The sequence below is a fragment of the Anser anser genome (assembly GCF_964211835.1).
Source record: "Anser anser genome assembly, chromosome: 13".
Lineage (NCBI taxonomy): Eukaryota > Metazoa > Chordata > Aves > Anseriformes > Anatidae > Anser > Anser anser.
The window spans coordinates 19,070,564-19,084,330 of NC_139734.1; the positions used below are offsets into that span (position 1 = coordinate 19,070,564).

Genomic DNA, 13,767 nt, shown 5'->3' on the forward strand with positions numbered 1-13,767 from the left:
ATTTATTTTGATTTTGCCACCTGTTGGTTTACTTTGTCGTTAGGTTCTTACCTGGGCAGAGTTTGTGTGTAGTCATTGCAGGCTTGTTCTCTGTTCTACCAAGATACTGTCTGTCTGTCTTATGTTCTTCAGTTCCCTTTTTAAGGCAGAAGGAGTCTAATCTATCAGTCAAGTTTGACAGTAAATTCAAGTATTTAATAGAGAGTATTTTAGAAAGTTCTGTTAAGGGCGTGCTGTCGTGCTCGTTCATGGAAGTAACAAGACCCCTGCATCCTTTTTGGATTGCTTATGTAAAAGTAACTGGGATTATTAATGAGTTATTTGTACATCTCTGAAAAGAAATTCTGGTCCCAGTTTACCAGATCTGAGACAACAGAGAGCAGATGGTTGTGCTCTGTTTTGTCAGTGTATGAGCTAGAGTTAGGCAGATCGGTTCTGGGGAAGTTAGGGAATGTAGCAAAGGTCTGGGCCATGGAACAAATAAGGTTAATGTTAATGGAAGGAGATGAGCATTTGGTAAAAATCAGATAGTACAAGCTGGGTAACAGGTAGGAAGACCATCTGCTTTTGTAGGTTGGCTGAGCTGAGGGCCTAGATAACATTAGGACTAACCAAGGTGCAGACCAAAGAGAGAAACTGCAGCCACGATCCACCTGTGTGGCTGCAGTTCTGGGACAGAGCGTGTGTAAGCAGCCACGAAGGCCAGGAAGCACGACATCTGGGATCTCGTGTGCTGAGCACACTTTCACAGAGTTTAAAACGTAGTCATTGCCCAAAAAGCATGCTACATCTGTGCTTTGTCTATCAGTGAGAGAGCTGCAGTCCTAGAAAAAAAGTGCTGCAAGAGCCAAGGGACCAAGTTGGTGGACCAAGAGACTGAGAACCAGCATCTCAAAATATTCTTTTTTTTTAATATAGCACAACATATTAGCTTTTGTATTGTGGCCCGGGATTTACTGATGACTAATGTCTTGACTTCCAATATAAATGAGACTGACAAGAAATAGAGCTTTGATCTAGCTTTGAGTATGAATCAGTTGAAACATGGGTATGTATGCAAAATTTTAATAAAATCAGCTTGGATGGTTTCTCTTTTCATTTTCCAGTTGAGGTATTTTCATGGTAAGGTTTTTCCTTTATGCATGGCCTAACTTTCTTGGTCACTTGCTTACCCCTTTTTCAGTTCCAAGTTTATATTAATTGGATGAATCGAGCTTTTAGTCAAGAGAGAAAGGACTCAGGTACTTGAGGTTATTCCCCTCATTTTTCCATTCTCCTCTCAAAAAAAGACTTTATTTCTTAAATGGAACAAAAAGCATTTTTACCTCTATAGTGGTAAAAAGAAAATTCCTTTTTGTTTCAGCAGGATAAGAGACCTTTATCATATCTTTTAAAATGGTTTAAAGTGGAGAATTTTTTGTCATCTGTCAGCTTGAAAGGTCATGGTTTAGGCAGTCATTCCTAAGCCCCTTGGATAATGTTTACAGTGCTCTCAAATGACTTAAAATGGACTAAATTGTTTTCAGCCGACAGTAGTAAAGGTCATGAAGGAAATCTGTTTAGTCAGCCTTGCTTGCTTCCTAAGTACACATAGTAAAAATGTGCCATAAACTGCAGCAAGAAAGAAGTTTTAACTTTTAAAGACACTGGAGGCTAAGGGAATGGAATGTACCTCTTGTGGCTATAAATTGCTTGGCAGAGAATTCGCCAAGCAGGGGTTGTTACGGCTAACTTTTGTCCAATAGCTACCTCTTCCTTCTGCTGCCCCCCTTTCACATTGCGGCTCATTACTTGGAGAATTTTTAGACTTAGGGCCATGTTCTGCTTTCGGTGTGGGTGCTCATAATTCCTTGAGACTCTAATGAGAGGCAGTCGTGCCCTTGGGGTGGGGGTGAGCAAAACCAAGCATTTCTCAGTCTTGAGTTTCATGAGACTCCTTTTCAGTGCTCACTCGCAACCAGAGTCTCGTGCTGCTTGTCTCCTCCTGATCCCTTGCCGTGAATGTTGTGCTGATTGCAGTGACAGCTCTTGCTGAGTAACGTATTGCCAAGTATAATGATGAGATAGTCTCACGTTAAAGAAAAACAAAATAAATTACTCTCTCCTGTGGCATGTTCTTAATCAGTTTGGCATGATACCATTGTAGCAAAGAGGAAGTTCAGAAATTCCAGCTAGAAACGGACATTACTGAGCTGATTCCAGGCAGCTTCTGCTGCACTTGCCAAGTCTCTGCAAATGGGACTCTTAAATGATGTTTATAACCTGTTTATTAGTCAGTGCCTTGTGGTGTCCTTTTATATTATCTATGGCATCTTACACCAACACAATTGAAACTTGTCCTCGGCAGATACACTTGAATAAGCAAAATGTGCATTTAACTGCTCAAATGGGTTCTCATCATAATCTGGTTTTGATTTGGGCAATTGCAGGGACAGATTCTTAAAGACTGAAGTCCATTCAGTGTAGGACCAGTAAAAGAAAGGGGGAAGTGGCAGGTTGCCACATTCATGAGTTGTCTGCTCCTGAGGCTGGTTAAGAGCTGCTAGATTGGCGATGCCAGGGGTTGTCTGAACACTGCAGAACCTTTGTTAGCCACATTCCCTCCGCCCCCCCTTTTTTTCCCCTCTCCAGCCGACTGTTGGTATTACACAAAGGGAATGAAGTAATATGGAATTGCAGCATTTTTCTCATGCTTTCCAAGGACTGCAATATGGTTCAAAAGCATCAAAAATAACTCACCTGTTATTCACAGCTGAAGAGAAAATGAAAGCATGTATGGGTTATTTTTTTGGCTGTTCTTTGTAATTTATTTTTTCCTTTTTAATAAGTCTGGTTAACTCAAAGAAGGCAAACATTTTTTTCTTTACTTTTTCTGAGGTTATTCCAGAAATGCTGATATACCATTTTGGAAGAAAATCCAAATAAATGAGGTGTGATAACACAACTTCTTAGTTCTAGTATTCTCAATGTTAGCTTACACTCAAGATCAACATTGAATTTCAGTCCTTTGAGATTACTCAGAAATACAGGTTTCCATGGAGAAAATACCAGGTAACATAATAAGGCTACTCACCAAGGGGTTCTGTACACTTACTAATTTGTTATACTTTAGACTTTTTAATCTGAAGATTTTAAATCTGGCTTTAATGAAGCTTGTTATCTATATGCAAAACTCCTAATTTCTCCAGGATATATGTTGCAGGTGTTGGCACTCTGCAGTGCTCTGGTAATATTCCTAGTTTACACATAGAAAGTTAGTTAAATAACTAGAACCAAAATTTTGATTAAACTAAATACAGCTAACCCTTTTCCATATAGCTTTGTTTTGTCTTGATTTGCAAAGGAAAACTGAAAATAGTGGACCACCTTGTCCAACATATTCAGTGTTTGTTTAATTTATATTGCATATTATAGGAATTTTTATATAAAGGACTTTATATAAAGTACAATAGTCTTTAAATTAGTATAAACCGTATTATAGCTTAGGGGAAATAGCTGGTTGTATGTGAAAAAATTAACTAGGCTGGACCTACATTTAAAATCCATGAATTGTAGGAATACAAAAAAAAAAAGAAAAATCAAAGTATTATTTCAAGTACAGTAGCATGCAAGTAGCAGTTTGGCTTTCTTGTGAAGCTGGAGCTATTCTGACCAAGGTCTGAGAAGGTATCTAATTCCTGGTTTTAATACTAACTTAGGGAATTTTGGTGGTCCTAATCTTGACATTCCCCATGGGCATCTTTCCAAGTTTTGGTCTACATATTTCCACATCACTTCTAGCTAAAATTTCAATTAAAGGACATCTGATGTCTTTTTTTGGTTCATTCCCTCTGCATCACATATACCTTGCAAACTGAGTTTTATTGTTGCACAGTGCCAAGTCACATAAAGAAATACAGATTTAAGTATTAGAGCAAGAAAGATATCTTGCATGGACTGAAAGAAAGAATAATCTGGCTATTCACTGATGAAAATAATAGTTTTGTCATTGTCTGAATCATCTGTAATCTGGATGACCAGTATGTGCTAATTTGTGTACAGGAAAAATCAAATGCCTCGCTGCAATCAACATTAACTTTCCTTTTGAAAAGGGCAAGGTCTTTATCCAGAAATGGATCCAGACATGTTGCAGGCAACTTTGCTGGACACCTGGAGACAGCCAGTGAACACTCAGAGGAATCCCTACCTCCTTTCTGTGCTCTGCAGTTACAAAGCGTGCCAGGGGCTGTCTGAAAGAAACCCAAGGAACACTATGAAAAGGCAAGGGTCTGCCCTGGACATTCCACAGAAATCCCAGACATTGGGTCTGCAGCATCTTTGTGAGTGCAGAAGTGGGGCTATCCTGCCATGTCCAAGATAAAGCAATTTTTACTTTTTTCCACCATGAGACCTGATAGATGCATCTATTATTTTGGCTGATAAGTGGTCACTGACATGTAAAAAAGCAAGTTATTTCTAAGAATGTTAGAAAACACTTTGTTTTCTTCTTCAGTGCAAAGCAATCTTCCTTTGAACATTAATGCATGCCTCAGCAAGAAAGTTGTGATTTCCTATACTTAAATCTTTGAGTGGTTGCTCAGGGTTCTGAAGAACTGAGGTCTTTCAATTAATGTTTTTTGTTTGTTTGTTTGTTTTTTGTTGTTGTTTTTTAATGTGGGCCCTTCAGCACAGCAGCTCTGGCCCCTTAGGAGGGCACTGACTTTCTTCAACATGTGCGTCTTGTCTGCTGTCAGCACCTGGGGTGCATGTTTTGCAATATAAATGAAGTGCCCTAATGAAGTAATTTGGTGGGTGTTAGGTGAGGTTGTTTGCAAGATAAAACTGAAGTGTTTTGCAGTGTTTGTTCTCAGCTAGAACATACTGTTGGTTTCTTTGGGTTTTCTTTAAGCAAGGACGATCATCACCTGAAGTAATCCTGGATTCCTACTGGTAACTTAGCCAGCCTGCATTTTTCAACACCTCTTAAGTGACCCAGGTAACCTAAGTTGTTGTAAGGTTTTTACTAAGAGCGTATATATAGTGTAATTTGAGGAAGCTAAGTGAAAGGATTGCCTTCCTTTCTCAGATGGCATCAAAAATTGTGCTGCACTCTTTGAAGTGATAAATAGTAAGCAGCCAGGAGTGTAGTTGCTTAATGATCTCTTCTCCCACAAAGAAATGATATCAGAGCAGAAGAGCTAGAGTCTGTGCTTAAAATGTGCAAAATGCTTGCACAATATATAGCTACAGAAGGCACTGTTCTATAAAACTGAGAAGTCTTGCTTTGGATGCTTGTCAGCCGTATGTAAAAAGCAGTGGTGAAATGGAGAACTCTTATTTACATTTCTATAAATAGTAAATTAAGACTAGAAAGAAAGGAGCCTAAAGGTTAAGTAGGCCATAATAACTGCAAAGTCCTAAGACATGTATTTTGTTATTACTATTTAATACTGTTGAAATTACTCTGTTAATAGGTAAAATTCCTCCTACTTGCTGTAATCTGGAAAAGAAGTAAAAAAACAAGTAAAAAATGCTTTTAATTTAAGACAAGTTTAGGCAAAAACATATGTCATGAATAATAACCGCTCTTGGGGGGTGGATCAAGTTTGTCAGGATTATTTTTGCTCATAGTAATACAAAAGAAAAATAATCTTTATTTAATACCTGTTCTCTGCTTCTGTTCTTGATAAATCTTCCAGCGTAGTATCAGTGAAAAGAAATAATCATCACTGTGTATCAACATGCAGTCTTTATACTTGCTTTGAATCTCATTATAGCTTTGTGTGGTAGTTTTCAAAAGAAATAATTTGTAGCTATCACATTCATGAGTGACTTCCTGTTAAACAGGTGTGTGTGCGTACCAGAGTAAAAAGTTTTGAAGAAAACCTACTTTTGAACCAACCCTTTTCAGTGGTTATTATGAAAAGTGGCAAATCTACAGTAGACTTGGAATTCTAACATTCAGAAGTGAGAAAGCGAATGATCAAATCCTGCCTGAAAGAGCTTGTCTGCTGCAGGTCACAGCCATTTCCTGGTTAAAACCAAACCGTTCCCCAGCAAAACAAAAACACGCCAGAACCAAGCAACAAAGACCAAAGCATGACAGGAGGAAGCCTGAGGAGCTGAGAAATGCGAAGTCCATTGCAAAAGGTCTATTCCTCTCTTAATGCCAGGTGATACTCTTAACTTCGCATAACTGTGGGGAATGCCTCTCTTACTTCTGTGGGTTATGGCTCATACTTAAGCTCAGCCTTAGACCTTCTAAATTCTGTATTTGGAAAAGTACACCTAATATATATGAGGTTATTTTGCTGCTCTTTACAGATCTAATTAGAATTCCTATGGTATCGTACCAAAGAAAAAAATGAGAATATATTTGTGTGCTTTGACAAGTTTAGGGATTTGAAGGTAAAAGTGTCTTTTCTCTGTGAAATGTAGATGTAGAAATTTTAGTTGAAATGCTGCTTATTACTGTACAAAACTTCTAAGTTAATGAAAGAAAAAACCTTCTGCACTTAGATAATCACCAAAAGCAAGAAATGCAGAGAATCCAGTCGATTTTTTTTTTTTCCTGTATCACTGTTCCATGGCACAGGACTGATGTTTCTGTGTCTTGATTTGGTTTTGTTTTGGTTCTTGTTTTTTATTCTTTGATTGGAATGACTCAGTATGACTTGAGCCATTTGTCGTCAATAAATAAGGCTACACTGAGTAAAGCACTTCTCCCTTCCACCACTACTTGTCAACTTCCCGATTCCTAAACAGTTCCTTATAGCCAGGAAGAAGGCAAGTTAAAAAGGTAGTAGGACCTTACTCTTCTTTGCCATTTTCATTCCTAGGTATTAGTTTCAGTCTGATATATATCATTTTGCTGTATGTCATATATATCAGAACAAAAGCTTTGAGTTGTCTAAGCCTATGTAGAAAGGTAGTTCCCCACAGTCCATATTGGCCATAGTTTTCCAATACTAATTTGTAACCAATTTGAGTGTTCTGATACAGCAAAATCCATGTACATGTGTTGTTGAAGGCTAGTCGTGCTCCTGGCAGTGGCTAATAGGTCACACAAAGCTGGTTGCTAGTGAACAGAGCTCTGGAGTGTAGCTTCAACTGGTAGGTTTTATGCCCCAACCAACCAAAAAAAAAAGTTCAATGTGAAATTGTCTGCTCTAGTCACAAGTCACACTGAATCTAAATTTATTAGAGATGAGTGTATGGAAATGTGTAGCCCAAGCACTATCTAGGAATTCTCTTCTTCAGCTTCTCTTTTCAGACCAAACAACTCTGGGTTCTGATTTTATTTGTTAAGGGGAATACTTTGATCTTCATGGAAGGCGCTACAGTTAAAGTTTCTAGCTGTTATTTTTCATAGGTTAAGAAAACCTGTGTGAGAGTAGTCTTGTGTATACTGTACATGCATATGGAGAGCCTTCCCTGCGTGCGGGAAGCTGCAGGGGCAGCTGCGTTTTGCTGTGCCCAGGAGGTGGGAAGCTGGCGAGGCAGCCATGGCCACCAACTGCAGCTCCCGAGGCGAAGGGCTGAACCGTGCTGTTTTACCTTGGCTTTTGCTAGTTTATGGAAACTGTAATGCATGCTACTTTTGCTGTTTTTTATTACTGTCATTAAATGTACTTCTGTCGGTCAATTACCTTTTTTTTTATCTGCATCTTCGTGGACCTTCTTTTTTTCTTAGTACTGTAAGCTTTCTTTAATGCAATCTGATTCCCCCCCCCAAGTATTTTAATGAAGAAAGAAAAATTAATACATTATTAATTGATGGCCTAATTGATCAGCATGGAACACAGGCTGTAGAGATGCAAAGCAGCCTTGTTGCACTGGCCTTACATAATTCAGGTGTAATTCAACATGGAAACTATTAAATGCTGAGCTAAAAAGCAAGCTCTGCTAGCAAATTGAAAAGATAAGTATTGACTAGGTGTTGTGTCACTAGAACCAGACATTCAGGCTCCCTGAAGTTTTAATTTTTGATTTAATTTTTTGATAATACCGCACAGTTGCAGCTATGTGTCTGAGGCAAGGAAAAAAAAGATGAGCAGAGCCATTAGGGAGTCTGCATCTGCCTACCGCCTGCCCCCTGCAAATCCTGGTTTTCCCCAAGTAATAAAAGTATTCGATAGAAGCGTTATCTGACAGTAGGACTGGGACTCAGACAAAATTAAATAAAAGATCACTTTAAAGCTTAATTTTTGTGACTGCTCTAATTAACAGATGCTTATAATTTTAAGGTAAAAATATATGGCTATAGCTAGCTCTCAGATGTTCTACGTCTACACTATTTGTGTAATTTGTTCAGGCGGGCAGACTTCAAGTAGCAAGGCTGTTGAGCAAGGGAGTCTGAATTAGAAAGTACCCTTATGACAAAAGTTATCAGGCTTAAAATGCACTGCTCATGAACTTTTGGTCACAGTTGTAACAGTAGTGAATTTTTGTGCTTAAAGTTACTACTAATAGTTGGACCAGATGACCTTGGAGGTCTTTTCCAACCTTAATGATTCCATGATTATTTTTCAAGTAGGTAAAGTGCAAAGCTAGCTCAGGCCACCCTTAATTTTTCCCCCCACATGTGGCCATGCAGTGGAATCCTTCTTGTGGGGCTTCATCTGATACTGACAGAGCTCCTTTGCGTACTGATGAAGAGCTTACTGCTCCTGTTTAGGGGGTTCAGATAACTGTTATACCAATGTGCTAATCTGTAGGTTAGATTATTTCAATGAAAAAGCATGTGCTACAACAAAAGAACCAAAAATGAAAGATCACAGAAGGGTGTTTGCATTATCCTTAGGAATAGTAACTGGGAGGCCACAGCTATAAAGTGACAAACATCAGTTTTATCATCTTCAATTATTAATTTATGGTTATGGTGACATTTCCATGCTGGTATAGCAACAGAATAATATGAGAAGAAATAAATAAAAATACATGGGAGATAAAAGCCTGGGAGGCAAGGATGGGGGAAGAGCAGGCTCTAAGTGGGTCAGACCACCAAATGTGGTGTCAGGGTGACAGAAACTGTGTTAATCCTCAGGCCTCAGTGTTATGAGGAGTAGGCTGCTGCTGCTCTCCGGTGGCTCAGCTGTGTTGGTACTTAGGCTGTGCTGTCTCCTTGTGTTCCCGTGAGAGCCATATGAAGCTATTTCAACAAATGAATCAGTGTTTAGAAGTTCTTATTATTACTTCTTACAAGACTCCATAAGGAAATACTAAGCTATTCCTAGCAGAATTAAGATCGTGAAGAAAATGCAAACCTCCATTTTAGGTGACCTGGTCATTGATTTCCAAGTAAAGCTGCATTTGTCCTGGTCGGTCTTGTTTGTTTTGTTTAAGCGAATTGGCTTATCTGTCTGGAGAGAAGCCAGCTTAGAATGAGAATTTTAGAGCAGAAGGGGAATTAATATTTAAAGTTTTAATATTACTTCAGTATGTTTTTTTTAGAGCTGCACAAGGAATGGCTCTGTAAGATCTTTGGGATCAGTCCACAGAATCATCTTAGCTGTGACAGCTATGCAGGTAAAATAAGTTTACGCATACCTGTCTGTTGGATTATCTAATTACTGTTGTATCAAATATTTCAGATACCTTCATTAGATTTCAGTCTGAAGTAACTTTTTTTCTTTTCATCCTTACTTTTCGCAAATCAGGAAGGTACTGCCTTGCCTTTTTTTTTCCTTCAAAGCTTTGGGGTGCTTCATACCTTGTACTTAAGAGGGAACTTAGGTCCATAAGATTTCAATTAAATTTGACTTTAATATTAATTTGTTTTCAGTAGACCTACAAATCCTTTACTTTACAGCTGAGACTCTATGCAGACTTTACGATAAAAGTTGTATCGACTCAGTGAAATTTAATTATTTATTTTGAACATGACATAGCCGTTTAACAGAACTAATTGTAGTGTCTCCAATACTGACTCTCCCCTCCCACATTATTTTGCCTCTTTCTTGCACATATTTTGCCCGTTGGAGGCTCAAATGAGCTTTGCAGCATTTTAATGTAAAATGTTGGTATTTCTTTGGGTGCTGCTGTGCAACTGATCAGTTAATTACCTGACAGAGATTAAAGGAGGCATGCAATACAAAATTCAATTAAAGGGGATGGTTGCTTAATATGTTGATAACTCTTTCTGCAGGTGACCAAAATTACAATTATGTATATCTAACAGTATTGTTCTATCTTGTGTGTGTCTGTGTATTTTCTATTGACTGTACTTTCTCTCCCCTCCATTTCATTATAGTCTTTAATGTTACCTAAGCCCCCTGTAGTTTCTTAATGATAACACTGAGAAGAGTGATGTTTGGACTTAAAGTGAATGATTAGAAATGCATAGACTGAAGAAAGGGATACACAGGTTGAGTAAGTATAGTTAGAGATCTGAGAGGATGATACGTTGCCCATGAAGAGAGGATATTAATATAAATGTTCACGATTTTAATTATGAATTATTAATTTTAAAGTATACATTGTAATTACATTTATATTTTCATTTTCTATCTTATTCTCTGGCATTGTTTTTGCAGTTGTTATTGCAGAAGATTATAATAAGTGTTCTTTTTACACCTAGAAAGCTACTTACCTTCCAACACAGGACACAGTAGCAAGCAATAGCATAAAGAAAAGCAGTTGTAGAGTACTTGGTCACACCACCATCTTATCAGCTTCAATGTACATGTATCTGTTTCAATTAAAGTGTTTTCTTTTTCTTTAGCAAGTAAAGCTCTTCGTGCTTATCTTTGCAAAAGCTAGTTTCCTTGTTGTGGAAGTCAAGAATCAGAGAGGTTATTTCCATCAGTGTTAGTGGGAAATAAAATGGATTTGCGTTCTAGGACCAGTGGGGTGCTTTAGAAGGCCTCAGCAGGTGGGCTACTCCTTTCCCCTGTTCTTTGGTCTCAGTCTTTCTCCTGAAGTCTGCCTTCCCCTGGCCTTTCTGCCCTGCCTGTCATAGTGAGTACTGTATCATCCATCTGCAGTGTGCAAAAAACTTTACAGAGCCAATAAACTCTGGAAGATCTGGGAGAAAACATGTTTCTTTTGACAGGTACAATTGACTTGATCCTTCTGCAGCTGTGAAGTAATGAGTTAATACCTTTTTTCAAAGAGGGATGTCCATGAGAATGGTATGATAGTCTTGGTCCTGTCATGGGCGCTGATTGTCTTAGGATCTTGTTCAGTCCAGAAGTTCCTTTTCTTGTACAGCTGTGATGCTTCACTTGGGATGGGATAGAGAGAACTAGTCATTTCTGGTGACTTAATTAAAATCAGGTTTTCCATAGCCTTCATGTCCAGCTTTAGTTAAGCTGCAGTGGATCTTGTTTCAAAGTTGCTTGGAGATGTAAGAGTCCAAGGAACTGATAATGGGTCATTTTTATATGCAAAAAGCCTTTGGAAAGAAATTATCTGTCGCTCATGTTGACATATCCAAGCGGGGTTTAAACTAGCTGAGGGTTGTAGCTGGACTGTAGGAGTAGCAGCCAGAAATGTACCCCAGGTACTAGGCCACTGCTGAGTCCCTTGCAAGTATTAAGCTTGTTGCTCATGCAGCTGTGGGGTTGCATCACTGGTACTCTTGCTTCGTTTTGAAAACCCTGCTCTGAAGAAGAGGAAGAGAATGTACCTTGACAACAGAGAAATCCTTCTGTTTGCAGCCTTAATGAGTGTAAAGCGAGTAGCTGTTCATAGTATATGATAAACAGATGGGAATAACAGTATACTGAGATAAGAAAACTTCAGGAATTTGTACCTCAAGGGAATATTATATTCAAGAGCAGCCTTGTTATGCACTGTCAATGAGAAGAAGCCAAGACAAACCTAATAGGGCTCAGTAAATGTGGACAGCGGGTGTAATTTATCCTACATAAAGTGAAAGTAAAGACTGTAGTAGTAGAAGTTCATCTTAGCTTTATTAGAGTTCAAAACCCAATCTGTTTAAAGTTCTTGGTGTCTTCTTAGTAATAATCTTTTACTACTTCACAAGCAGTACATGAGGACTCCACAAGCACTTCCCAAAAGGAAGTGGTTTTTTTTGTGTGTGGGTGATGAAACTGGGAACACTGTAAAAAATAGTATTTTGTCTTAAAATGTTCTGAAGGACTTCTAATGTTCTGCTTCTAAAACCTTTCATTTTACAATCCTTTTGTGTCTGGGTGATGATCGGTATTAAGAGCCTTAAAAGGCAGGACCGCTTTTCTACTTCTCCAGTGTATTCAATTTGAGTCAAGTGAACAGCTTGGTTTTGTGCATTTCTGGTCATACGTAATGGACAGCTAAGCAACAAAAGCTTTGGGCAGTAAAGTTGAGCTACATTTTGTCTAATGTCTGCCATTATGTGGTTGTGTCCTCTAATGCTTGTAAGTAATTTTTACAACTTGAGCTGATTTTTTTTAATGCATTGTCTTTTTTAATATATATATGGTTTGTTTTCTGATTGTTCAGCAGGATTTTAGAGGGGGATTATGTAAATTCATACATAAATATTATCGAAGCAAGAAGTATAATAAAACTATAATAATGGATTAATGCTTCCATTTCCCAAGAAATGTTCCTCGTAATCAGCCTCTGTTCTCTTGATAAGCAAAAATGTTTATAGTGTATAGTTAATACTGCTATTTTGGAGGGAGCCTTTCATATAATACTGTGATGTATGTCAGTATGGGAATAATAATAATGGTTGTTTAGAAGGTCTGTTTCTGTAATTACTGCATGGTTATAATACAAGCTTTCTATTTCAGACCTAGCATACTTAGCAGTTGCTTTCTTACCAGGAAGAACATTTGGAAGATGACAGCCATGGCATGTCATCATAATGACTGACTTTTAATTAACAAAGTGTTAAACTTCATTGTAAGAATAAATGATAGAAACAAGATGCTAGTATTCTAATTTGTGTTAGGTATTGTTTGGATAGCTAGCTTCTTAATTTGTAAACTGTCTGTAAAAACATTTTAACAATTGTTACATGTTGAAGCCTTTGCTTGTGCCTTCAAAGGTGATATTGTTAACTAGTGACAAGAATAACAAACTAGCTGTTTTACTTGGAGACTTTGGTGACAGGCTTCCACATTAACATTCCTTCCCTGGATAGGCATAACTCCTCCTATCAGGATTCTGGTGCAGGTGCACGTTCCAAATTTTCTTTTCAGAAACATTTGCTAGTAATTCAAGACTTCATTGAACACTCTTGCCAATACTGGAGTGCTAGAAAGTCAGCAAAGCGTATGCACTTCTGTGAACACACTTGAAGTCCTGAAAAACCCAATTGCGTGATATAGTGTGTATGATTAAAATAACTGCAAGGAAGGAATTCGATCTGTCAGACTGCATTGCCAATTGTATTGATGACAACCCGGTGTCTTTCTTGCAGAACATTTTCCCTTACATAACACTGCAGGCATTTGCTGTCTGTAAAGGGGGAAAACTTGATAACAGAATGGCTTATTTAAAAAACAAAACAAACCTCTAGGTTTTTTTTCCTTGCTAATAGTTTGTCTAAAGTGTGTTTTTTACTGTTTATTTTTTAAACTAAAATAAATCTCATAGTTACACCATCTGAACTTGAAACCTATTTTTCATTTGGAGGATGCCTGACATCCGTTATGTGGAAGAAATGATCTTTGAATACTCACCGGTAGCTTACTGCTTCTGTATTACTCTGTCAAAATGATAGGGGTTCTTCAGAAGCGAAGGCTGAGCCAAAATATCTTGATGTATCGCAGCACAGGCTGTACTTCAGAACCATAAATATTGGTCTCTTTTTTTCCTAAAAGTTTATGTATT

General features: G+C 38.0%; 1 protein-coding gene across 1 annotated transcript in view; it reads left to right on the plus strand.

The window, feature by feature from the left end:
• The first annotated feature begins 4,117 nt into the window (after positions 1–4,117).
• Positions 4,118–13,767, plus strand: part of LOC310880977 (uncharacterized protein) — a 1,343,899-nt gene continuing 1,334,249 nt past the window's right edge. Inside the window, exons 1-3 of the mRNA XM_083797545.1 lie at positions 4,118–4,975; positions 5,827–6,152; positions 9,433–9,507. The gene's annotated coding sequence lies outside the window, so the exon portion shown is untranslated. The remainder of the gene's footprint in view (positions 4,976–5,826; positions 6,153–9,432; positions 9,508–13,767) is intronic.